Here is a 25839-nt window from a genome sequence, read left to right as displayed (position 1 = left end):
GATCATCGAGTCCAGCCCCCTGCCCAAAGGGCAGGAAGTCAGCTGGGGTCATAGGATCCCAGCAAGATAAGCATCCAATTTACTCTTGAAGGTGTTATAAAACAAAAGCAAAACAAGACAGAACCAAAAATAAATAAACAAATCTAAAAACAACATTTTTTTTCACCATCTCAGAATTATAAAGCTTTAGCAGCTTGTCCTGGGCCTTGAGAACTCACTAGTCTGTGCTGTAGGCCAGACTAAAAGCACACAGCATCTTCCTTTACCATGGTACTCCTGGGGCTGGGGTACATTATCAGCACAGAAATATAATCTGAGGTGCTGGTCCCACCCTCTAGCTCTCTGCAGACACTACTGGCAGGTCTTTCATCACTTCAGCACAGCTGCTTCAGATACCTCACAAATGCTTTTCAAAAGAAACAGAAATCTTTCTTACCAAGAAAAGAGTTAGAACTCAGCATTTGGAGAAAAAGGAAATACTCCTGATTTCTTAAGACTAAGGGAGTTTTCCCAGGCACTTAGAAGGGATGTCCACTTTCTTTTCCCATAGTACTGGGTATCCAAGGTCCCTTCAAAATATCCCATTACTTTAGGAAGCTGTGGAGGGAGCCATGAGACAGATGCTCACAGGGGAGGTGGTATATTTCAGTGCAATGCAAGTGTGGATGCAGGAAAACTGAAATGAAGGCCAGTGGTTAGTTTGGGCATGCTGAACTACTCATTCACTCCCACCAGATCAGTTCTGTTGTGTCGACAGACCCATAGGCCATGTCCCCACGAGTAGGAACATGCATTTTGAGGCACCGCAAAATGTACCCAGCACACATGAGGAGCCAAAATTTGATATCAGGAAAGCCTGTTATCTAAAAAAAAAATGCAACCAAAAGAAAGGGGAGCAGTGCATGTGGCTGCAGTATATGCCACCAGAAACCAGAGCCTGGCCAGCCAGAGCCACATTTCGGCTGCTGGTCAGGCTCCATGCACCTGGATATCTGCTGCTGCAGCCCCAGGAAGCCCCCAGGATTCCAGAGCCTCCCCCTACCCCACCCGGGGCTATTTGCCACATGTTACAGTGCACATGAAGGGGTGTTCCCTGGGGATAAGTAGCAGTGGCATAGCTTTATGTCACTGCTATTTGTCCCCAGGGAAATACATGTGTGCATTTGTGGGGATATGACCATAATAGACAGCAAGTGTGTCATTCATGCTTAGGAGCAGAATCACCTGTTTCATATAAGCAACACTTCAATCCAGGTCTGAAAACACAAACCAAAGTATACAATGTGAATGACCGTAAGTGGCTGTGCTGGCCCCTTTTGTCCTATGATTTTTGTACCTAAACAACCCCAGAGAGCAATAAATACAGATACTGAAAAAAGGAGATTGTAATAGATGAAAAAAATAACTTACAAATACTGTACTTGGAGACAAAAAATACATAAAAACTAGTGTACAAAATATATAACAAGAAAAAATAAACTAATCATTAGTATCAGCGCCTGGAATTTGCAATTAAGGAAATGTTTGGATTTTACTAATTTGGTGTGTTTTAGTACACAGATTTTCCTACATTCTCCTATTTTTTCAGCTTTTGTTTTTTTCCTTTTAAGTTAAGTAACCTTAATATAACTTTGCCTTCTGTAGCAGGTTGTGTAACTCAGTATTTTGTTGTCACAGAGTTCAAGCAGAGACATTTGAATGATACCAAAAGAGATTTAAATTGCCCCTACTCATTTTAACAGAGTATTAACTTTCCCAAGTGAATGCACTTAAATGTTGACTCTGCTGAAGTGGTTCCCAATAATGAGATAAAATACTGTGTGTTAATATAAGAAAGTTAAGTATGAAAAACAGTATATTGCTAACTGCTAAATAACATAAAACTAAGTTTGAGCATGGAGCTAGGTAAGGGGCGGGGGAAGAGAAAGAGAACATACTGCCTGAGCAACATAACAGTATCTCTTTTCACTTAGAACTGATACATGGACACTTAACTTTCAATGCTTATAGTGCCAGAAAGTCCTATTGAAGCTGCTAAGGAGAGGAAAGGTTTTAACGATTCACTATTTGTACTGAAAAAAAAAAATGTTCTCTTGCAGGTATTAATAATTCCATTCAGTCCTTTTCGACTTTGCATACAGTCTCATAAGGCAATGACTGCTCTAGCATCTTGCAGGATCAGACACCATTGCACCTGCTAGTTGTCATCATGCACTAGACAAACATCCATCTAATTTTAGACATTTGCCCCATCCAAATTTTCACAGCCCAAGATGAGAGAGCGAGAGAGAGAAAATAATTGTGGTGTGCTGGAAAAGGGGTAGAGGATAAGAGACTCTGAGAGAGGGGAGCATGAAGAAGCTGAGATAAGAAGGACTTTTCAGAGAAAGAGCAAGTGTGAGAACAGGAATTATGATTCTTTGAAAAAGACTGGACAATAAAGGCTGAAAGAATATGATAAAACACAGCCCGGAGCTAAAGAAGATGAACTTCTCTGTTAAACGATGGAAATATGTTCTTCTGACTTCTTATCACAGGAAGAAATTGTCTCTTCCATATAGCTGCTACAGTATGACACATAATAGAATTTTATGACTGAGATCTGCTGTAAGTTTCGAAGAGGTAGATTTGATTACCTTTGCTCATGCTATGTCCATTGACTTCAGTGGGACTAATCAGAGTTACTATTCAATGGGTGCATCTACATGTGTGCTTTACTGTGGAGTAGACTAATTTTCTCTGCACTAAAGTGTCACCATTTACACATGAGCCAGTATTAAGCTGGTGTAGACTAATTTACTGAGCTGTAGGTTAGTCCCATCAGACACAAGTACTACCCAATGGCAAAGTAAATAATTACAATTAAACACATGTGTAGATGGGGTTGTGGGCACAAATTGCGCCTGGTCAGCTGAGCCAGCAGAGTGTCAGACTCCTGCCTGCTGCCAAGCTGCATGGCTCAGCAGCTTCAGGAGCCTTGTGGCCTGGGCAGCTCCTCCAGCACTTAATGCCGTGACCCAGAACCCTGGACTGCCTCATGGAGGCTCCTGCCAGCCTGGGCCTATCCCCTGGGCACCATTCCCTACTACTGTGGGCCCCGCCACACAACACCACCACCCGGAGCCCAGGTCTGACCTGCTGAGGCCCCTGCCAGCTGCCACCATGTTGGGTCCCTCACCTACTGACACACAGGGACAGGGACCCAACAGAGCCATGAGGAGACAGCGGACCTCATAGCCATCCAAAGGGATGTTGAAGTCCACAGCAGTTTGGCCAGGCAACAAGAGCCAACATCCCTGCTTATGAGGATGTGGCCTGGCAAATGTAGGAATGCAGACAAAATGGTTCAGTCAGCAGTGCTAGTCAAGGCCAAGGGCCTGAGGGTGCAGTGGGTCTGTGTCTGAGACCACAAGCAGTGGCTGTCCACAGATCCTTGTCACTGCTTAGGGGAGGATAAGAAACATCCATCATGTCAGCAGTGACACGTAGGGGGTGCACGGGAGTGCATGTACACCCCCTGACTGGCCACGTTCACCACTTAGGTGATGGGCAGAGGGGGCAGGTGGGAATGCCAGTGCTCCCAGAAGCATTGGCTGAGGAGTGGAGTGCCGCTGTGCTCCAGTGGGGCTCCATGTGCTGCAAATGGACTGGCTGAGGCATGAGGGTACTTCAGCATGAGGCAAGCTGGAAGGCAACCCTTGTGCTGAAGCAGCCTCATGCTCCAGCCAGCCAACCCACAGTACATGGAGCCCCATCAAAGCAGCTGGCCTAGAACTGCTCTGACAGGGCTCTGGGTACTGTGGAGGGGCTCTACATCATATGAAGCCCTGTTGGAGGGACTCTGCAGCATGTGGAGCCCTGTCGGAGCAGCCATGGGCTGGCTGCTGTGACGGGGATCCACATGCTGCGGAATGGCTGGCTAGGGCATGAAGGTGCTTCACTGTTGGGGCTGCCAGCTTGCTAGCCCCAACACTGAAGCACCCTATACCCCAGCCAGTCAGGGCAGTGTCTACACATGTGCTGCTGCACACAAAAAACTGGGTATTTACTGCACAGTTAATTAATCAACTGTCCAGTAAACATTTTATATAGACATGTCCCTGGGCTCAATTTGCTCCTGTCACTGGCTGCATGTATAAATGCTGTGCCTGGATTAGTTTACTCCAGTACTATTTATGCCAGAGTAAATTCAGTCACATTAATTGCACATGTAGACATGCCCAATGTGAGTAAAAGTGGCAAAATCAGCTCCTGACTTAGCAGATAAGGTCTCGATCCTGCAAACCATTACTTCAAAGAGTTGACCAATGGAATTGATGAGTTTTTCAGGAGCAGGTGCTTCACAAACGAAGTAAAGCTGGGAAGTTGGCTATTGTATCACAAAACATATTGGTAGTTTTACTGTTGGGTATTTTGTATAAGTAATGAACTATTTTTTAGGTGAGAAGCATTTTCTAATATCATCATAGTCTTTTTGCAGAACCCTGATGACCCATCATGGAATCCCAGGGTTTCTTGGAACACAGTTTGAAAACCACTGAATTAAAGTGCTGAAGGTGTTTGCAGATGCATCAGATAAGGGAACTAAAGCAATACCATGTGACTGACATAGTCCCAGTGCAGACAGAAAATACTCAGACAACTGCTTGCATACCAACCACAAGACATCTGCCTAAATATGCATTAGTTGCTTTGGAACAATGGAAACAACCAAGAAAATCACAGTCTGTTCTCAGACAATCCTGAAGCAGAAAAAGAGACTGAATTTCTCATAAATTGGCAGTAGGTGCCAGTACAACCTATTTGGGTAGCAGAGAAAAAATGCTTATAATACAACTGAACATACGCATTTTACTGAACATACGCATTTTAGGACAAAAAGAGTTAAAGAAGGAGGGAGGTAGCAACAGCTGTCAGAGTACTATCTTCAGTACCACTACTGGCAACAAATTGTTGTGGCATTTATAGTAACAAAGTGTAAGCATAGCATGACCTTTATTCATGAGCCAAGAGCAGAGTAGTTGAGGACAGCTGAGTATAACTCAATTATCTGAGGATTAACAGCAGAATACTCAGATGATGAAAGGTTACTTGTTTCAAATTATGACCTCTTAATTTCAGTCATTTTAATTTTAGCCTTTGTTCCTAACTTTTTCCCCCAATTCTTATTTTTAATGACAAGCTGAAAGGCAAACACTTTCATGTCACATTAACATAATGAAATTTCCATCAAAAGAAGCATTAAAGCAATTTTGTCAAAGATCATTTTTGGTTTTACATGGGATCCCCTTACATTAGTCATCTCTGGCAAACTGCATCAACAGTGTAAAGACTATGGAAATGCACATGAACTGTAAGTGTATGTTAAAATCCTTGTTGATTTGGCCTCCTCTGTAGCAGCTTCCTTCCCTCTGGCTTTCTTCTGCTGGACCTTTCATTTAGTTCCATGAGAAACCACTTATGCACTCTCTTCCACCTTATCCTGCAACCCCACCATTAGAAAAGTGGCAATTCTAGGACCACCACTGATTTTGGCAAAGACACAGCAATGTGAAACAGGTGTAACAGATTGGAGAATCAGCCCAAGGTTTATTTAGCAAAATCTTCAGCTGCTATTGTAGCTTCTTAGTGTAGTAGATCTCAGAGATAGTTTAGAACAGTGATTTTCAAGTTTTCTTGTACCGGGACCCATTTATAAACATTAATGGCCAGCCTTGACCCAGTGCCCCTCACTCCCGACATGCCATCCCCAACCCCAGTGTGTGAGGCATAAAGAGAACCCCAAACAGCCCCTCACAGGCTGGAACTCTGCCAGCCTGCAAGGAGAAAGCCAGTTTTCCATGTTTTTCTCCTTTAAAGGAGAATCCATTTTTAGTTTGTTGATCCATTTTTTAAGTTGGCTCATGACCCTTTCATTATTTTTGTGACCTACTTTTGGGTCACGGCTTATGGGTTGAGAAATGCTGGTCTAGAAGATAGTCACCTATATAGAGCCATCCACTGTTTTAAGACTGGGAGAGCCACATCAATAGTAGCAATAGAAGTGGGAGGGGGCTTGATTTCCCCCTCAAACCACCTTAATGATGCAACCTAAATAAAGTTTGCATCCCCTGTACAAAAAATATCCCTTTAAATGCAGGGTCAGGCCCTTTTCTTCAATAATGCAACTTGAGTGTCAGCCAGAAACTTCTTACCCCTTTTGTCTTTGGATATGTATTTTCACTTGCAATTAGATGTTAAAAGCAATAGCAGGAGGCAACAGAAACCATGTTGGCAAGCTGTGTTTGGATTTACTGAAGAGAAATATTAATAAGTTTATACAAAAAATAGGAGGAAAATTGCCAACTATGAGAACAGGGAAACTTTATGAGAGCCTTCAACTTTAACTTAGACTAAATACAGCTTTCAAAAAAGACTTGGAAAAGTTAGAGAAGATTCAGAGGTGAATGACATAAGCCTTGGAAGGCAAGTCATATGAGGAGACATTGAAGGAGTTAGTCATGTTCAGCTTGTGGAAAAAGAGATAAAGAGGGGACATGATAGCAGCCTTCAAATATTTGAAGGGATGCCATAAAGAAGAGGGAAAACACCTTTTCTCTCTTGCTGCAGAGAATAGGACACAGACCAGTGGCTTGACATTGCAAAGTAGGTTTAGATTGGATTTCATGAAAAACCTCTCCACTATTAGTACAGTGAGGCAGGCAGTGGAATAGATTGCCTAGGGAAGTTTTGGAATCTCCATCATTGGAGGTGTTCAGGAAGAGGCTGGGTAAGCATTGGTCAGGGATAAGCTAGGGTTGGCCATGCCTATATTCTATCATAGGTATTTGCTAAGCTTCTGGGCTTTGCTGGTTGCCACATGGGGCCAGGAAAGAATTGTTTCTCTCTTCCTGCTGCCACATGTGTCAGAGTGGGTTTCCTGCTTCTTCAGAAACACTGGTTGTTGGCTGCAGCCAAGCCTGGGGATTTTGACTTTGGTGTGTCAACGCTTCTGCTGGGACTTAAACCCAGAAATTCTTGACAAGAGTGGCTTGCCCCTCTGCTCAGGGCCAGACTGATAGCCATATTGGGATCAGGAAGGAATTTTAACCCATGATCGTATGGGTAAATACTGGGAGGGGGAGGGATTGCCTTCCTCTGTAGTGGGGGACATGGACCTCTTCCTGGAACCTCTCAAGCATATTTTAACCTTTTCAGCAGCAGCACAATGGCCACTGTGATCCCCCCACTTTCCCTGTGGCAGGTAGGGTGTCATGTCTTGTGGTTGTGTCACGGTTGAAGATGTCATTTTGTTAAGTTATACAATGGATTTGTATTGGATAGTCTGTATAGGGATGATCCTGTCTCATGAAGGGGGTTGGACTAGATGACCTCTGAAGGTCCCTTCTAGCCCTACTTTTCCATGATAAAACACTCATGCCCACTCACTCGCAGTTTTCCCTGAGGCCTGAAACTTGTCCATTGAACATAATCTAAAAACAACAACTAGTAAAACTTGTTCTGCAATAAGAGATAAGGAACAAATCCATTTATTTCATGAAGACTCAGCTTTTCCTTCCTTCATCCCTCAGCTCAGATGCTTTCTGTTAGGAATTATCCTTCTTTGTGTTAACCCTAAAAGAGTATGGTTTTCCCTCAAAGATGATAAGGTATGGTTTTCCCTCTTTGTCTAGGAACAGAACAGGCCTGGAATCTGCCTAGAAATTTTTTTGGAATATAACAAACTCTTTAGCCTAGGTGATAGGCTGAGATCATGGAAACATTTGATTGCTTCCTTAAATTAAAGACCACATCTTGCTTTCCTTTTCAATTGAGTTTGGCTTAAACAAGAATCCTAAAATGGAAGACTTACTAACTCAGAGCGTGTCTGAAATTTGAAAATGCTCCTGGCTGCATATTACCCAAACAGCCTCTAGTTTTAGAATGTATTGAATGCCACCAGATACCATATGGGTGAACGCAGAAATGGCCAGATAGTTCTCTTAGCTTTATTTAAGATGCCTATCATTATGATATATAAGGGTTGCTCCTAAAAAAAGGAGAACCATGTAGGTGGACTCCTGAAGACTCAAAAGTCCAAGTGAAGTCACAAAATGACATAATTAGAGATGAGCGGGTGATTCAGTGAGAATAATTTTCCCAAATAGTTAGCCTTTGTCTGTTCACAGAACATCTGCGAGCAGATTTTATTTTCAGTCATTCATTTATTTGTAATCACTTGATGATTTATTTCTTTTGTGAGAAGGTTTTTTTTCATATTAATGATGAATGGCTTGCCAAGAGCATCTGATACTTGCTATTTGAAATGGAAGCTTTGTTGTGACTGGTCACATGACATTGCCTATGGTTTTGAGGAAATGAATTTCTCTCTCCTATAATTAGGCACAGGGGCTCATAAAATCAGTTTAATTTCTCATGGTAACAAATTAGTGAGAGGTTTAGATAAGGTGGAAGTAGAGCTGGTAGACAGGTTTCTTTTTAAAAAGAAAACGTATTTTTCATCAAAAGATCCATAGTAAACATCCAGTTTTTGGAAAAAATATACTAGATATTCAAAAAACTAAGAGGAGAAAATCCACTTCCACCCCACCAAAAAATACAAATCAAGGAGTTTCTGATTTTCAGTTTCTAATGAAAGCTCCCCGCCCCCTGCCCAAATTCATAAAAAACTAATTTCAGGCTAGTTCTTCTTACAGGCTTAGCTCATGGTATCTTTCCTAGGCTTCAACAAGCTTTACTGTCTGGAAGCTGAGTTTGCATTTAATATTATCTTCTTATATTTACACAAAGTATCGATTATGGAATAGAATGGATTTAAGCCCCTTTGAACAGTTCTATTCCACTTATTTAAATTCCTGAAAAATCTACTTTTAAAACACATCCTTATCTAACTATTAAGACCCTGTCACAAAAGAGCAGCAAAAAGGAGGAGACCCCACCCCTCCCCATCCCCTACCATTTGCCTTAACTGTTTTTTCAGGAACTTGAGCAGGGTAGAAGGGAATCATACTTTGGCATTTAAGTGCACTTATGTGCCTAATAGGCAGAAGAAAACCCAGTCTTAATTGCTTTTGTGCAATTCTAATATGAATGGTGTGGTCTGATTTTTGTTTTGTTTACTCATTGCTGAGAATTAAGCAAGAAGCTGACTGCAGCTCTATCTACTGCTGATATCTTTTCTAGTGATGCTAATATATGAGGGAAGAATGGCAGACCTTAAGGGCTTCTATGTGCTGCATCTGTGAGCAAACTGGCATTTTATCCGAGGTGACACCAAGTGCTTTGACGCCAACGGTGAGGCCTTTCAGTTTTGCTCAAGGAACAAACAGAGCACTCCCATGCTGTGCTGACTCATCTAGACTTAACAGCAAACATACTGGAAAGTGTGTCATAAGGTCTAAATCAGGTTAAGTTAGATGAAAGATCTGTGGCTGTATGCAAGGCTGTGAAACTAGGCATATGGTGACAGACACCATATGTGCTTGTTCTATGTTGGTTTCAAGGCAGTTTATGAGCCAATGAGGGATGTGACAATGCTGATTAAAAGCAGAGATAGAAATAGGTTGATCACAGAATGAAGGCATTAAGACAGTGTGTGCAACCAACATTTTCAACATCTGCTCAAAGTCAACATAGTTACCTGTGGAAATGCACTAGAGTGCCCATTGTTGCCTGAGAAGAGACACCAACCATACGTAGGGTCAATACCATGGTGGCACATCTGACAACAGGAAGGTATGTAGTCTAAATAGCATTCATGCTGAAATCTAAAGGTAGCTGAAAGCTTTGAACTGAGTAATTGCACCAACTTTCTGGATGTAAGCACCAGTACAACAATTCCAAGGTAGTGCCAATCAATTCCAGCCTCATGAATGACCAGAAGTTTAAATCTGTCAAACTGGGGACATAGGGATTGTTACATGACTCCTAAATGCAGTATTTGTCATAAGCTATAAGAACAAAGGGGAGAAGTCCAACTGCCATAATTGTAAGGTTTCTTCTTCTGGACACAGCTGGCAAGATCCTCTCTTATAATCTCAATTGACTGCTCTTGCATTCTGTAGAAAGGAAGCTCTCATGTTCTGGGTTCCATATAATGGTTTATTCAATTTTTGCTGTTTGGCAACTCCAGTGTACAGCACAGAAAAGAACGTCAACCTCTATGTGGTTTTTATCAACTTGATGAAATGATGGGAGCTGGTGAACTGACCTTGATTCAAAAACCCAGTTGAAAGGCTTATCCATTCAAAAAGGTTTCTTGGAGTCTTGACCCAGCTTCACAACAACCTACATGGCAGGGGAATGTCAGCAGTGTCCTGTCAAATTCCTTCTCTGTGACAACTGATGTCAAATAAATATGCAGCATGGAGTCAATCTTGTTCACTATTCTATGAAGTGATGTTAAACATGGCAACTTGCAACCTTAATATGGCCATTGGGCCTTTGCTAGTGAACTGAAGGCAGCTTATAGAAACTCTCCAGATAGCCTACTGTGTTTGAAGTTGACAGACAGCCAACACAGGAACTTTTATATTTGATGACTATGTGCTGGTGGCCTACTCCAAATACTGGCAGACTATTTCACTGCCTCTGCAACCAGCTTTGAAAAGCATAGATCACTCCTACATCCATTGGCAGATTTGAACTTCCAGTTGTTTATGAGCTCACTTACCTTCAGATTGCTTTGAATGACTGTACCAGCACTGACAAGCAGATAGTCTTTCACATACTTAAAGCTAGCATGATCTTTGGCAGGCTTACAAAGCAAGCATGCAGTTAGTGTAGGATCAAATTAAAAGTGTACAGTGATATTGTGCTTGTCACACAGCTGTACAGACATGAGACTTGGAAATTCTTCTACTAATGGATGTACACTCTTCTCAACATCCACCAGAAGCACCTTCATGCTCTACTCCAAAATGATGAGATGATACAAAAGGGGGGCAATGACAAACAGTGCTACTTATTTGTCCACTGAGTCATTAACCATGACAATCCAGCTGTAATGGAACAGGCACATGGCTCAGATGGACAATATACAAATGCTTAAGCAGTTCATGGTTGCTCGAAAAAAGTGCTTTCAAGGATCCCTTGAGGGTTAACCTATAATGGGGGCCACCAGACTGCCCAGAGGAAGTGATTGAATCACTCCAGCACTAGAGCCATCAACTCATACTTGGTCACAAGCTGCACTTTGGTCATCCATTAAGTGAAACAGAATTGTACCGTTAGTACTTTTGAAAATCCTTCTCAAAGGGTTGTTAGAACATCACATAGAAACAGTGAAGTTACTATGTTGGTCTTCCATCAGCCCAATGGGATCACCCTGTCTGACCAAATGCAGGATCACCAGGGGAAAGGCAAACATGTGCCCATGATTAGCATTGATCTTGTGAGGGAACACCTTAAGAAGCTAGACATCCACATATCAGCCAGCTTGGATGGAATGCACCCAAGAGTGCTAAAGAAACTGGCTAACATCATAGCATGGCCAATGGCAAGGATATTCAAGAACTTGTGGCACTTGGACAAGGTGCCTGAAGATTGGAAGAGGACCAATGTGGTGCCCATCTTCAAGAAAGGGAGGAAGGAAGATCCAGGGAACTACAGGCCAATCAGTTTGACCTCAATAATTTCTTGATTTAGTGGGAGTTATGGTCCAATCTAGGGAGGGAAATCTGTTTTTCTGTTCCACTGAAATCAATAGGAATTTTACTATTGGTTGCTTTGGAAATAGGAGCAGCCCTACCTGTAGTGGGTCTATGACAAGCATTTGTAACTTACTGAATTTATTCAAACTAAATTGTGGATTTGGTGAGCTAAGCAAGCATATTTACAGAACATTGCAATCCCACTACTTCAAGCTTGTCAAGATCTATTGCCATCCAAGAACATCAGTGACAACCAGGACAGTTTTATTTGGTATGCTGTTCCAGTATATTAATGAACATTGCATACCTTAGTCCTGCATTTCTCAACCTGTGGGTCACGACCCAAAAGTGGGTCACAAGAATATATAAAAGGGTTGCAAACAAACTTTAAAAATGAAACAACAAACTTTAAAAATGGAGTCTCCTTTGAAGGAGAAAACGTGGCAAACCATGGCTTTTTCCCTGCAGGCTGGCAGAGTTCCAGCCTGCAAGGGGCTGCTTGGGGCCCCTCATGAATCTCATATGCCGACCCCCACACACACTGGGAGACTGGGGCCTGGAGGTGGGGGACAGTGGGTCGGGAGTGAGGGGCACTAGGTCCAGACTAGCCATTGATGCTTACAAATGTGTCCTGGTCCAAAAAAGGTTAAAAACCACTGCCTTAATCTGTGTGGTATGAAATAATGGAAATATTCTGACAGAAGTTTAACAAAAAATAATCTACGAAATCATAATAGTTACATCACAGTCCAGGCTTTCTATAAATCATGGTGGAGTGCTTTCTGTTTTACCAGCTGGCTTTGCTGTGAGCAATTAAGGACATGGATAGTATTTACAGCACAAGTTTCTTTCACTGGAGGAAAAACAATAATTGGATACAATTTGTTACTAGAAATTAATCTATTTGGGTGTACTTGTAAGGGACTGGGTCATGAGAATTCTGGTCTAGTAGTTAGGCTAGTCTCGAGGGAACTTGACTGCTGCAGCAAAGCACAAGCCCAATTCAAGAAATGAGGCTGATCACCACACCCACCTTCATATTATCAAAAGGATAGATCTGGGGGCATGTAGTAAATACATGGTGACATTGGTGAAGAAACCCTGAAAAATTCCTAGGGCTGCCATCAAAGTACTTGGGCAGAGACACTTCTGGCTCACAGGCTGTCTGGAAGGCTGATGCTAAGCAAGTAAGCAGGAACTTGGGCCCTCAGGGCTTTCTACTCTTGACAAGGGGTCTTCATCTGAGTTGATCCTGAAGTGGTTTGGACTTTGTTAAAAAAAGCTCTGCAGGAAGCCATTAGAGCCTCTAAGGCATAGGTGGGCAAAATGGAGCCCGCAGGCCAGATGTAGCCCACCAGGCCATTCTATCTAGCCCACGGGGCCCCTAAAAATTTAGAAAATTAATATTTATCTGCCCCTGGCTGCCTGTCAAGTGGCCCTCTATGGCTTGCCAAAACTCAGTAAGTGGCCCTCAGCCCCAAATAATTGCCTGCCCCTGCTTTAAGGGAACCTCAGTGGCTAAGGGGCTATTCATGGGAATGGACACTGCTCTGCAGCAGATACTGACATTCTAGGCAAAGTGGAGCCCAGCCAAGCTGTATTGGACCAACATGGGCAGTCTTTTGTAATGGTTAAGCTACTAGAGGAGGGGCAGCAACCAAAACACAGGCCCAGTCAGGAATCAGGAAACATATCAGGTTACCAGATCCAAGGGAAATCCAGGGACAAGGTCCAAATCACAAGCTGAGTTAAAGATCATGAGCCAGAGACCATTTCCAAATCCAAGGGACAATCCAGATACCAGAGATCAGGAACAGAGCAAACAGGGTCAGGAAATCAGGCGTTCTAGATCACAGAGACTTGCTATAGCATATCTTCAGCCAGAGAGGCTTGTTGGCCTAGACTTTCCTGTCACAGCTAGAGCTAAAACGAGGAAGCTGGTCTCCCAGCATCCGATCAAGAGGCCCAGACAGTGGCCAGATAGAGTCATTAGCTGGGTTAGGGCTACCAGTCAAAGTCCCAGGAAAGTGTGGCTCACTAGGCAATTTGGGCAGGCTGGGGTGCCTGTTAGGATCCCTGATAGTGCTGTACCATGGAGAGCACATGTATCTGAAAAAGTTACTAGCAACAGACATTGTTGATAATTTGAGTTAACTGAAAATTTCTTTTTCTTTCCTCTTTCACCCCAGAACATCTTTGCAGACATAGGAAGCAGTACAGCACTGCCAGCTGAGGACTTGTTCCACCATGAAGCCCAGTGTGGTCCTATCTCTGCATATCATGTTTGCCACCTTCATTGCCTCCACCATTGTCATCTTTTTAATTATAGCCAACCCCAAGCCTTGATATCACTTTATACTTTCTTTTTAAGTTCTTCCTTTGTCTTCAAATCATTCCACTTTATATCATCATGTCTCAAAGAATTTGTTTCTACTGCCTTCAGTTTTCTGATGGGTTTCATTTAATGAAATTGCTTCCACTTAATACAGCAATACTTTTGGTATGCTGGTTTGATAAAGTTCTGCTTTGATACCAAACATAATATTTTTCTTGGTCCCTAATTTGATCAGTTTCTGTGCAGCCCTTAGGCTGAGACACATCTCATATCAACCTCTTCCTTAATAGAGCTGTCACTACTGATCAATCTTCCAAGTTTCACTTGAAAATCTCATTCTAGAATTTCATTGCTGCTCCACTTCCACACTTGATCTTTCTATCTCTATTATCTATCCCTATTCCTAAATGCAACTGTTTTGTCCCTTGGCATATATTGTAAGGCCAAGTTGGAGACACTAATTTTCTAAGGAATGCAAGAGTAACTGCATTGACTGAAATGTATCTACTGGTTGTATGACTTCAATCATATAACTTTAGAATCTTAATTCTAGATCATCAAGTGCCATGGTCTCCAGCTCACCTGACTTAAGCCCAGCTCAAGAACATGATGAAAACCAGAAATGATTCCATGCTTCCTTGTCTCACACCAAACTCTGACCTGAAGCAGCATCTTAATTTTCCACCATTTCTTATGGTACTGCAGGAATCTTCTGATATATTTTTTACAATGACAGTTGTTTTATCTGGAGCATTATGACTTTGCTGCTTTCCATTATGCTCCCCTCCAAACTGAGTCAAATGCTTGCTTGAAATTAATGAAAAAAATATATATTCCTGTTCTTTGCTTTTTTCTAGCAATTACTGGAAATTGAATATCTGATCAGTTCAATCCCACCCAGGTGTAAAGCTGTTTTTTGCCTACTAGTTCTTCTGAAGTGGGCTTTAATCTGTTGACAGTTAGTTTCATTGTGATTTTTTCTGGTACTGGCAATGAGCTCCTACCTCTATAATTATATGGATTAGCAGGATCACTTGTCTTCAAGATTGGTACAACTATTGCCTTTAGTCAGTCATCTGGTACTTCTCGTTTCCATACCTTTTTGTATATTTTTCCTAATGCGTTCATGGCACTTGTCCCACTGGCTTTTAACAGCACAGCTGTTATGTTGTCTGTTCCTGCAGATTTCCCTGTTTTTTACTTCACTGTTCTTTCTTTTTCTTCTTCTGACAGGAGTTCAATGCTGATATCCATTCTGCCTTGCAAGCTGCTGTCATGTATTATGTCTAGAATATGTGCATTTGGATGGACTGCAAGGTTTAGTACCGAATCAAAATGCAATTCCATACGCCCACCCCTTTTCAGCATTTGCTCTCACCTCTTTCATTGTCTTTTTTACTGCTTGTACTGTGGGACCAACTGTGTCCCCACATAACTTAACTTGCTTTGTAAATGGTTTTTATAACTTGCTTTCCTAATATTTCCTCTAAGTTGTTCAGCTTCTTTTTCCCACAACATTTTTTTGCTCAGTCTTTGTAATTTCTTTGCTACTTTGCATAAAGCTTCTCCCACTTCTGTTTTCCCAGCTGTCTCAGCTCTTTGGCACTTTTTCTTTAACGTTCTGGTCTCATCACTAGTTCAGCTTTTCCTTCTTTCTTTGTTCCTTTCAGGAAAGCCCTCTGCTGTGTGTTGTATATTTCTTGAATATTTACCATCCAGGCTGTTATGAGATTCTTTTATTACCATTAATTAGTGGCCTGAAACACCATCCTATGACAACTTGTATCCTTTCCTCATGGTCATTGCCACTCCCGAGCAATTCTACAGACCCTAACATCTGACTGAACATTTTGATTGAGCTAAAAAGTGATTGTTTCACAACATTTCAGTCTGTGGAAAATCTTTGATTTATTTCTGTTCTAAATCAGAACAGAAGCCAATGCTGAAACACCAGAATTTCCCAACAAAAAAAATGTAAAGTTCTGACCAGCTCAAATTAATCACTGATACAGACAGAAAAATCACTAATACAGGCCTTATGGGACTTAACTAAGTTATATACTAGAAAAATCTTGATATTGGAAGGACTGATGCATTCATTCTGATTTTAATTAATCCTTATGTTTGAGAGATTGTTGATGGATCTACCTTTCTATAGTACCAGGTTCATCACTGGTGGTTCAGTTCTGCCAGTTTTACTTTGAAACAGTGCCAATGATTTCCATGGGTTTGCTGGTGTGAAGAAAGAAGATACAAAGATACTTCTTCCATTCTGACAGCTAATATAAGGGCCTCTGGCAGCATTGACAAAAATCAGGAACTGTCTTCCCTTCAGAGCTCTGCCTTGGAGATAAATTGAGGGCCCTGCCCCTGCTATCTACAGCCTAACAGATTGTGGGAAATAAGTTGTAGGGCGGTGTGAAATTTCAACGGCTCTTTCATTTCAACACTGTTTTGACTTATTTCAAGGTTGAAACACCAAAATCAAAACGCCCCTCGTGCAATATAAGAAGTCAGCCCAGCTGAGCTGACTTCCCACTCCACTAGCTGGGCTGAGTTCCTTTCCCCAGCCCCATGGTCGGGTGAAATGGTCAAAACAGGGTCAATACAGCCTCACTGTTTTGATGAAGCAAAACAGTGAGGCTGTTTCGACTCAAAATTATATTCTATACAAAACACTGTTCCATCCAGACCTCAAAACTGAAGTCGGAAGGGAAGAGTGCCATTTTGCACAGTGCTAGTAAGCTGGACCTCACTAAGGACTGTAGCTTCTAGAATTTGCCTCTATGTGCTATCAGGATTTCAAGATATTCTGCCTCCAAATACTGTTCCTGAAGACAATGCAGTTCTGTGCTCCCTCTTTGTAGGCCAACTCAGAGCTGTGCCTACACAATACTATCAATCAGACTCATTGTAAAGAATCAGCATGGAAAATCAAGCCTAATAACAACCTGACAGTGACTCTATAAAGATACAGGGCAAACTGAATTCTCAGTTATACCAGTCTAAATCAGGAGTCCCTACATTGATTTCAGAGCACAATTTGACCCATTACTGTATAAATCTTAATAGCACAAAAATTGAGAAGGACTGAGTTATCCTTGTACTCCAGGTGCTCTCTTTGCAGAAAAATACCAGCTTGTGCTTGCTTGTGCTAACGCTATTCTTGCTAGAAAGAACCAATTACTTGTCCCTGCAGTCCTAGGGACTGAACTATAACAGTCGTTTTCTACGTAACAAAGGGGTTCAGAAAGATATTCTGACAAGCAGCAAGTGTATTACTATGAGAAGAGAAAGAGGATGCTTTACTTCAGGAATGGTCAAACTGTATTGTTTAAATCCCAGACTAAATGGATAAAAAAGTGTATAATTCAGATGGATCTGAAAGAACTTAGCACCAGGCTTTCTTCAGAAACTCTCTTATACATGTACACCTTGACATTTTGGACTCTGACACATAATTACTGTAATACCATTCATGAATTTATTTGCCAACTGGTGTTAGTTAATGCTACTTCGCTGTTTCCTTTCTTTGCATCTGCATCTTACTATTGGAAGACCTTGCCAGGGTAACATGCTAAAAGGCATGAATATAACTGTGGTTTACTAAAAATAAAACATTAAGTGGAAAGTTCTGTTAAGCAAAGAATCTACGCGGCAAGACTTCAAAATGGATGTCATTCCCAACCTATTCTGACACAAATGATGGAATATTCTTGGAAAATAAAAAAGACTGCCATATTTATCTCCATTGTACTGTTGTACATTATAGCAGGGACATTTCCCTTTTGGTTATAGAAAGGGTGAAGCCAACTTGTAACCAAATCATGTGGATTGACACATCTGTGCATATGGCAGTGTTATATAAGAACATTTAATCTATAAAGCAGGTATGGATTCTGCTGGTTTACTCAGAACATACTACAAGGAAAGCAGAAGGGGTGCTATGGGGAGAAAGGATAAGAGTTTGGGTTAAACCATCCTTGGAGAATATTTTTGGAAATAGTCTCTTGCGTGTGGAGGAAATCTGACTGTTTTACTTTAGGCTCCGTTTGTAAAATGAACTAAAACAGGAAGGAGGTAAATTGTTTACTTCATACCACATACACTGAGGTTCTTAAGCAAGTAGGGGAATATTACACACAGTGTTTTAAACAGAATATTGAAAAAATAAAACAAACTAAAAGTATCCCTGAGTGCATTTTCGTACACTGTCAAATTATCTCTCTCCATATCAGATGCAAGTACACTCTGTACTGTAGCTATAACAGAAAAATAATGGATTTGAGCCTTTTTTGACATTTTCATTTTTCATAAAGTCATCATTACTTGCTGCAATGTCTGCTCTAATAACCAAGCAAAGAGTAAAGTTGGGTTCTGAATCCAGGTAGCTCTTTTCAAGAACTGCATGCAGAATAATGCCTGCAGCTTTATTCCATTTGTCACACCAGCTAAGGGCCTAGAAAAAATTAGTACTTTGTTTTGGTCCTGTCATCTGAAAAGGCATATAACAAGTGGAAGTCAATTTATGGTTCAAAAGCATCAGATGACACGTGGGTTTGCTCTGAAAAACTGCACAAGGCAGTCGCAGCTACCTAGACTGACAGATTAGAAATCTCACCTACCTAGACGGACAGACTAGTAACCTGAAATTACCTTGCCAGAATGACATTTGTACAAATAAAATCAATTTTCAGAGAAAAATCTTACCTGAATAATAGTACACACAAAATCTGGCTAATATGATTAATTTTAAAATAAAGCTGGCAGGATGACCCTCTCATTATAGTCTACCGTAAGGAATTGACCAGAAGGACTTTTCTTTTCTTCCTTGCTGTGAACTTAAGCCATGTACAGATGTGCTTTGAAGTGCTCCCAGTGCCTTTGAGACTCTACAGACAGTAAGAGTGCAGATGTTCCCACCTAAAGAATTATTTAAAATTGGCCAAAGTGCTTAAAAAATGACCCTCATGTAGAACCCATAGGCATCTGTCCTGATTGATAGCTCCTTCCTGGCCCCACTTCACTGCCTCTCTCTCATCTGCCATGACTCTGATGTTTGTTAAGGGAGGGGTTTTGAAGACTGGTAGTTGTCTCACAGGTAGCTGGACCTGTTCAGCCAGGCCAACCCCACTGCAGCCTTTTGCCCTCCCACAGTACTTCCCCTTTAAAGGAGTGCTCCCATAGGTTTCTGAGGGCCTGTTGGGGCTTTGGCTGCCACGCTCTGCACCTAAGTCTACTGATTAAGACCTGTGCCCTGGTTTGGCCCTGTTTCAATGGCAGCCCCTTCTGGGGGCTTCAGTCTCAGCACACCATCTCTGCCCCTGGTACAATTAGCAAGGGCCACCCAGGCCCCCCTGTTCATGGCCTCCTCTACTCCATAGCCACAGTCTGGCTCTCTGGTTTCAAGGCCAAACAGAACAAAACACACAAGCCAGCTGCTTCATAAAACAAAGTTTCCCTCCCTTAGAAGTAATGGCATTGAGGATTTCTTTTGAAGTTATTTCATTTTTTTTTGTTATCCACATTAGTTGCTTTCTAGGTAATGAAATTAAAAACAAGACCTTGGATAGTGTGATGATGAATGAGCACAGATGCATCCAGTATAATGACACATTATGCCATTTTTGACTCCACTGTCTGCCCACCCAAAAAGAAAGGACTGTAGCTAATCCACCCCATTATGGAGTCAACAACCAGGAAGACTTGATCCAGGACATTTTGAGTGTTCTGACCTGTGAAGAAAAGGAGATCTCTCATCTGATCCTAATTTACAGGAGTCCCTGCTGTCCTCATGACAACACAAATTCCCAATGGGTGCATCAAAACCATGGCTGTTTTAAAGGCAAACATGTATTCTCAACAAATTATGAGAAAATTAACAGTTGGATTTAAGGTGATGTATTAATAAACATAAGGAACACTTACATAAATCACTGCCCAAGTTTAGCAGTGGCAACATCTTTGAGCTGGGCCAAGTTGGGGCTGGGACTAGAGCTGGAGTTGGGGCATAAGGCAAATGGCAGGGGAGGGACAGGACAGAGCAGACAGCAGTGTGGACAGGATGTTTGGTCTCCCCCATTCCTCCCTGCAGCTGCACAGTTTGGGTCTACCACCCCCTGCTGCATGGCCTCCCCCATGTTCCCATCCCCATAGGTCTTCCCTGTGCTCACCCCTACTATGCAATCTTCCCTGCACTCCCCCCATACCAGGTAACCCTTCCCCACAGGACGAACCACTCCAGCTTTGCCCAAAGTCTGGAACTGAGGCTGCAGCAGCTGCCTGCCCCAGCTGGTACTTTTTCCCCATGTTGCCTGGGGAGAAAAAACATCATCTTGAATGCAAGTAAATATAGTATATTGTTTATAAAGTGAAACTGATTTCTCATTAGTCAAAATAAGAAAAAAAAGCAAAAAACGAACACGGCCTATATGTTAAAAATAAAATGTTTTAATATTTTAGTCTTTGGTAATCTTCTAGGTTGGAAAACAGAGAAGCTTATTAGATCTTGTAGTTTTTTTAATTTGAAGTGTCTCTTTAACTTAACAATCTGATCAGTGAAACTGAAGCTGGAGCATGAAGGCACTGAGTTGAGCTGGGATAATAGTCATGGAAAACCCCTCAAAGTGACAGAACAGTCAACCAATGAGAGACAAAAGAGAAGCATTACATCATCAGAACAAACTGGCACTGGCTGCTCATTAATTCTGAGAGAGAACACTATTGCTTAGCAACTGCCTGGAGCCAGTTAACACTTAAGTGGGTTTGACCTGCACCATGTTAATTTGCATTTAAACTTACAAAGTTTTATTATATCTGTTTGTTTAATGGATTTAAAAGGATATTCAGAATGCCTTTGGGTACAAGAAGGGAAAACATTTGAACCAAAAACAAGCAGGAAACTATTCTCCTCCCTCTGCACCTTTCTCATGACTGAAGTTTCAGTTCTATTTTTGGGTTCTGCACTTACACGAAAGGAATTTTCTATCTCTTTATTTCTCCTATGTCTAACAAGCAATTTTTGTCATTGCACATAAAGGACTTAATTCTTCTTATACGCACCCATATAACCCCATTATCTGAGGTTACTCAGCTCCAGGAACAGAATACCCAATCTCTATTTCATTGATTGGCATTCGTTGACTGATATTCATTGGCTATTTTACTGTTTTACTTGCTGTTCTCTCTGCTGTTGACTTTGCAGTACCCTGCATAGAGTTTGGGAAGAAAAGAACAACTTGAAGGCAGGAAATTTGGAGCAGGCAAAATGCTATCTGATGTTGAGGTAACAGTGTAAAGAGATTATAAGCCTGAGTCCTCTTTTGTTCTTATCCATCATATGGTACATAAAACAGTGTCAGTGATCACTCTAGTGACACTCACAGGAAGTATGAATAATAAGTGAACAAAGCATTATGGATTGACTCACACTGCTGAGAGTGGTGGTTTTTCAGATATAAGTAGAAACAGGAATTGATTCTCACTTCACTGATGATCACAGAGGATAAAGATAAGAAAGGAAGGCAAGACTTCTTTAACTATCTCACAGGGGAATACAAGGATGAGAAGCAAATGAGATGGTTGGTGGAAATGATGCCCAAAACACTCCAATAGCTGATAAAGACATTTAATAATTATTGTGTCAACAGCAAGACTGAGAAGGTAGAGACATACTGACTTTTTTACTTCAAACCAAGCAACAGAAGAGATGATAGTTGCAGGGTCTGGCATTTACATTCAACTTTGGACACATTAGATTTTCTTAATTAGAAAAAAATGGATCCTTTGTGGAACACACAATTCTGGCTTGGAAAAGAGACTGTTAAGAGGAAAAGATTTAACTTGAGAGAAATGCCCCCAAATAACAAGGACAGCTGAAATAAAAGGGTGAAAATAATGAAGACCACTCGTGCAAAAAAGGTATAATGAAAAAAAGAAGTTCTAATGAACTCAGGTAGGAGAACAGAGAGACTGACCAAAATGCCAGCATTACGGTCTGGTGTATATACTGTGCAAGACAACATGACACGTGGAAAGAAAAATTTGCAGCTTATGGGCACTGGTGAAAGGGGGTTTAAAAAACATAATCATTTTACATCCTGATGCCTGAGCCAACCCAAGAAGAAAAAAGTAGCAGTACAGGGCAGTGACTAAGCATGGAGAGACTTCCAGTGAAGAGGAGGATGTCTATGGAATCATAAAAGGTTGCTCCTACTACCAGGTCAAGGATGAACTATATGCAAGATAGGATCATAGAATCATAAAATCAGAGAACCAGGAGGGACCTGTAAGATCATCAAGTCTGGTCCCCTGCCACAGGCAGGAAGTTATTGGGCTCAGACAAGCTCAACAAGGTGCTTGTCCAGCCTCATCTTGAACACCTCCCCAAGGCTGGTGACTGCACCACCTCTGCTGGGAATGTGTTCCAGATTCTGGTGACTCTTACAGAGAAAAAGTTTTTTCTTATGTCCAGCCTTAATTTACCCTCTATCAGCTTATGGCCATTGGTCTTTGTCCTACCTTGAGGTAGCTTCCTAAAGTGTTGCTCCCCTAGGTCTTGATGCTCACCCCTGATGTACTTGTAGGCAGCCATCAAGTCACTTAGCAGCCTTCTCTTATTCAGACTGAACAGGCCCAGTTCCCAGAGCCTCTCATCATAAGGCCTATCCTCCATGCCTGTAGTCATATGGGTAGACCTGCTTTGTACCCTCTCAAGCTTATCCACATCCATTCTTGAAGTGCAGCACCCAGAACGGGACACAGTACTCCAGCTGTGGCCTCATAAATGTCGTACAGAGAGGGAGGAGCACCTCCCTGGATCTATTGGCTATACATCGGCTGATTCATGCCAGAGTTCAATTTGCCCTGCTGGCAACCTCATCGCACTGTTGGCTCATGTTCATCTTCTGGTCTGTCATGACCCCCAGGTCTTGCTCAGATGCTGTGCCAGCCAGTGGACTACCACCCATCGTGTAGTTATGGTTCTTCCTACCCAGGATGTAGGTTCTTCCTACTCAGATGAAGAACCCTGCACTTCTCCCTGTTAAACATCATCTGATTTCATTCAGCCAATAAATCCAGTCTGTCAAGGTCATCCTGGATCTTTGCCCTATCCTCGGATGTGCCCGTGTTTCCCCACAGCTTGGTGTCATCTGCAAACTTAATCACTGAGCTCTCCATCCCTTCATCCAAGTCATTAATGACAATGTTAAAGAGCATGGGTCCAAGCACCGATCCCTGGGGGACACCATGGGAGATGGCACTCCAGGATGAGGCCATCCCATTGATTGGACTGGCCTCTAAGCCAGTTGTCCACGCACCTCACTGTAGACTAGTGCAGCCCATTACCCTCCAGTTTGGATGAGAGAATCCCATGGGAAGCAGAATCAAAGGCTTTACTAAAGTCTAAGTAAACCTCATGTCCCTCGTGTAAACACGTCTATCTCATGTCCCTCATCCAGATGGTTAGTTACCTGGTCCTAGAAGGACACTAGGTTTGTCAAGCATTATCTACCCTTGACAAAGCCATGCCAGTTGCTTCTTAATACCCAATCAGTTACCAGCCTGTGATGGCCTCCTTAAAAAAATTCTTAAAATTTTTTTACCCGGGACTGAAGTCAGACTGACCAATCTGTAGTTTGCAGGGTCACCCCTCTTCCCTTTCTTAAAGATGGGCACCACGTTGGCCCACTTCCAGTTGTCCGGGACCACTCCTGAGTTCCACAACTCTTTAAACAACTTTGCCAGTGTCACTGCTATAAGCTCAGCCAGATCTTTCAGGACTCTCAGATGTAGGTCATCTGACTCAGCAGACCTGAAAACATCCAAGTGTTGTAGGAGATCCCTCACCCGTTTGGGACTCATTTCATGTAGTCTTTTGTCTTCCCTGGGCCTCTGGTCAGGTGAACAGCCCCCTTTTGATTTCAGGAACACTGACATGAAGTATGTATTTAGGAGTTCTGCCTTTTGTGGGGACTGACTGTGGGCTGTCCTTGAGTATTCAGTACGGGGTCCCACAGTGGAGCCCAATTTTTTTCTTGCTTCTTATGTATCTACAGTTGTTTCGCCTGAAGAGATCTTTGCTTTTACCTGCAGCAGATAGCTTACCTCCTCCTGTTTAGCTGGGTATCCCACCTGGCAGCCAGGAGCTCTACCACTCTGGCTGCTCCAAACAGGCTTTTCTCTGCTGCAGATAATCCCTCTTCCCCCTTTGGGCTACAAAAGTTCTGGCTTTAAAGGGGCCCTGCTGACTTTTCTTCACTGGACCTCTCTTTCCTATAATACAGTTAAGGTTCTCTGTTACAGGATATACAAAAGTTCATCCATCACTACTCTTCAGTCCATGTGGCCAAAGTATTGTGTTCCCATCAGTTTCTATTTGTCTCTCTGGACCAGAAATATTGATTCATAGCTGGGAGTTATTCCCATTGCAGTTTGGATTCTATGGTGCACCGTGTGGCCTCAGACTTATCTGACGTGAAGGTATTGGTGGGGAAAAAAGAAGTGCAGATGATGGAGGCATCTTTCCATGTTCTTGGCCATGTGGTCTTCTACTGCCAGCTTGAGTATGGGTGGTTGCAGCTTTGCAAGATTGAAATGCAGCAGGGTCAGGAGCTCTTGCCACTCGGTGACTAAAGTGTGCAAGGTGAGGCAGTGATATGGGTCCATTTGGCACTCTTTGAGCTAGCAGCACAACTGATGAGCTGCCCAGAGCAGAAAGTGATCAAGAACTTCCAGCACAAGGGCAGAAGGTGGGATTCCTGTGCAGCTATCTAATTAGTGCTTTCCTCCCTGCTCAAAAATCCTCAGAAACCTCCAATGACTGGGCTCCTGTATGCTCCTGCTCTCTGAGTAACACTTTCAAGCAGGATGTGTGTCTGCACCTGAAATGCTACATTTTGAATCCGATTCAAACATTATGACAACTTGTCCCACTACAAATGATACATCTGTCTGCACTGCCACTTTCACTCTTAGGTTAAAAGTTTTCCAGACAACTATTTGAGTTAGAAAAGCACTTTGGGACTGTTTACTTGTATATTGGGGCTCACTGTGTTTCCATTTTTTTCCTGCTAAAAACCAAGCTCCGCTGTGGTGTATTTTATGCAATTAATCACAGAATGGGTTTTGGAAGTTGTGAAATGTGCTCTCTCAAAATACATGTAGTAATGATCTACATTGTCTTTTTTTAGCATTTGACATGGATGAACACCAGTACTTCATAAAATACACGTAGCTCTTCTGGCTGAGAACACCAGGGAGACCTAATGTGCATCATGTTAATGATAACAATGAAGATACTTAATTTTTTTTAACTGCACTATGCTTTTCATCCAAGTGAATCCTAATCAGGACACCTTTATTGAGGACATAATTTGTACAATTTTACAATCAGATTAACTAGCACAATTCCTCTGCTTTTGTACCATCTTTGATTAAAGTCAAAGGCATAGCTATGTTGCCTATGTCTGTGCATCTTTGAACTAAATGAACAATTCAATAGTTGTTGAGATGATGGGTTTATTCTCAAAAAAAAAGAATGTCAGTATAAGAAATGGGCATTTTAATTAGAGTGGCTCCCAACCCTCTCCTCTCCCCACCACCCCCTGCACCCCAAAGCACACGTATAGTGTGACAGTTTTTTTCCATAGATTGTAGGGCTGGAAGGGACCTCAGACAATAGGTGCATTATTTTAAGGTCAGTCACAACAACAACAACCCTCTCACCTGTCTGGGCAGTCTGCCAGTGCCCACCTATCTCTCCTGCTATGTCTTTGATGTAATGAGTAAGCTCCTATAAAGAGTGAAAACTGCTAGGGAAAGAGCCTAGCAGTGAGTTGGAGGCCCCAACTG

The 25839-nt window shown here is 42.1% G+C and overlaps 1 long non-coding RNA gene across 1 annotated transcript in view; it reads left to right on the top strand.

Moving 5' to 3' along the window:
* Window positions 1-25442, top strand: part of LOC109315173 — a 28488-nt gene extending 3046 nt beyond the window's left edge. The window contains exon 2 of the long non-coding RNA XR_002102450.1: window positions 25179-25442. This is a non-coding gene — a long non-coding RNA (uncharacterized LOC109315173). The remainder of the gene's footprint in view (window positions 1-25178) is intronic.
* Window positions 25443-25839: the final 397 nt, after the last annotated feature.

The sequence above is a fragment of the Crocodylus porosus genome, unplaced genomic scaffold, assembly GCF_001723895.1.
Source record: "Crocodylus porosus isolate Cpor-Errol unplaced genomic scaffold, CroPor_comp1, whole genome shotgun sequence".
Taxonomy (NCBI): domain Eukaryota; kingdom Metazoa; phylum Chordata; order Crocodylia; family Crocodylidae; genus Crocodylus; species Crocodylus porosus.
Note: the sequence above shows the minus strand (reverse complement) of the source record. Positions and strands in the feature narration are given on the sequence as shown.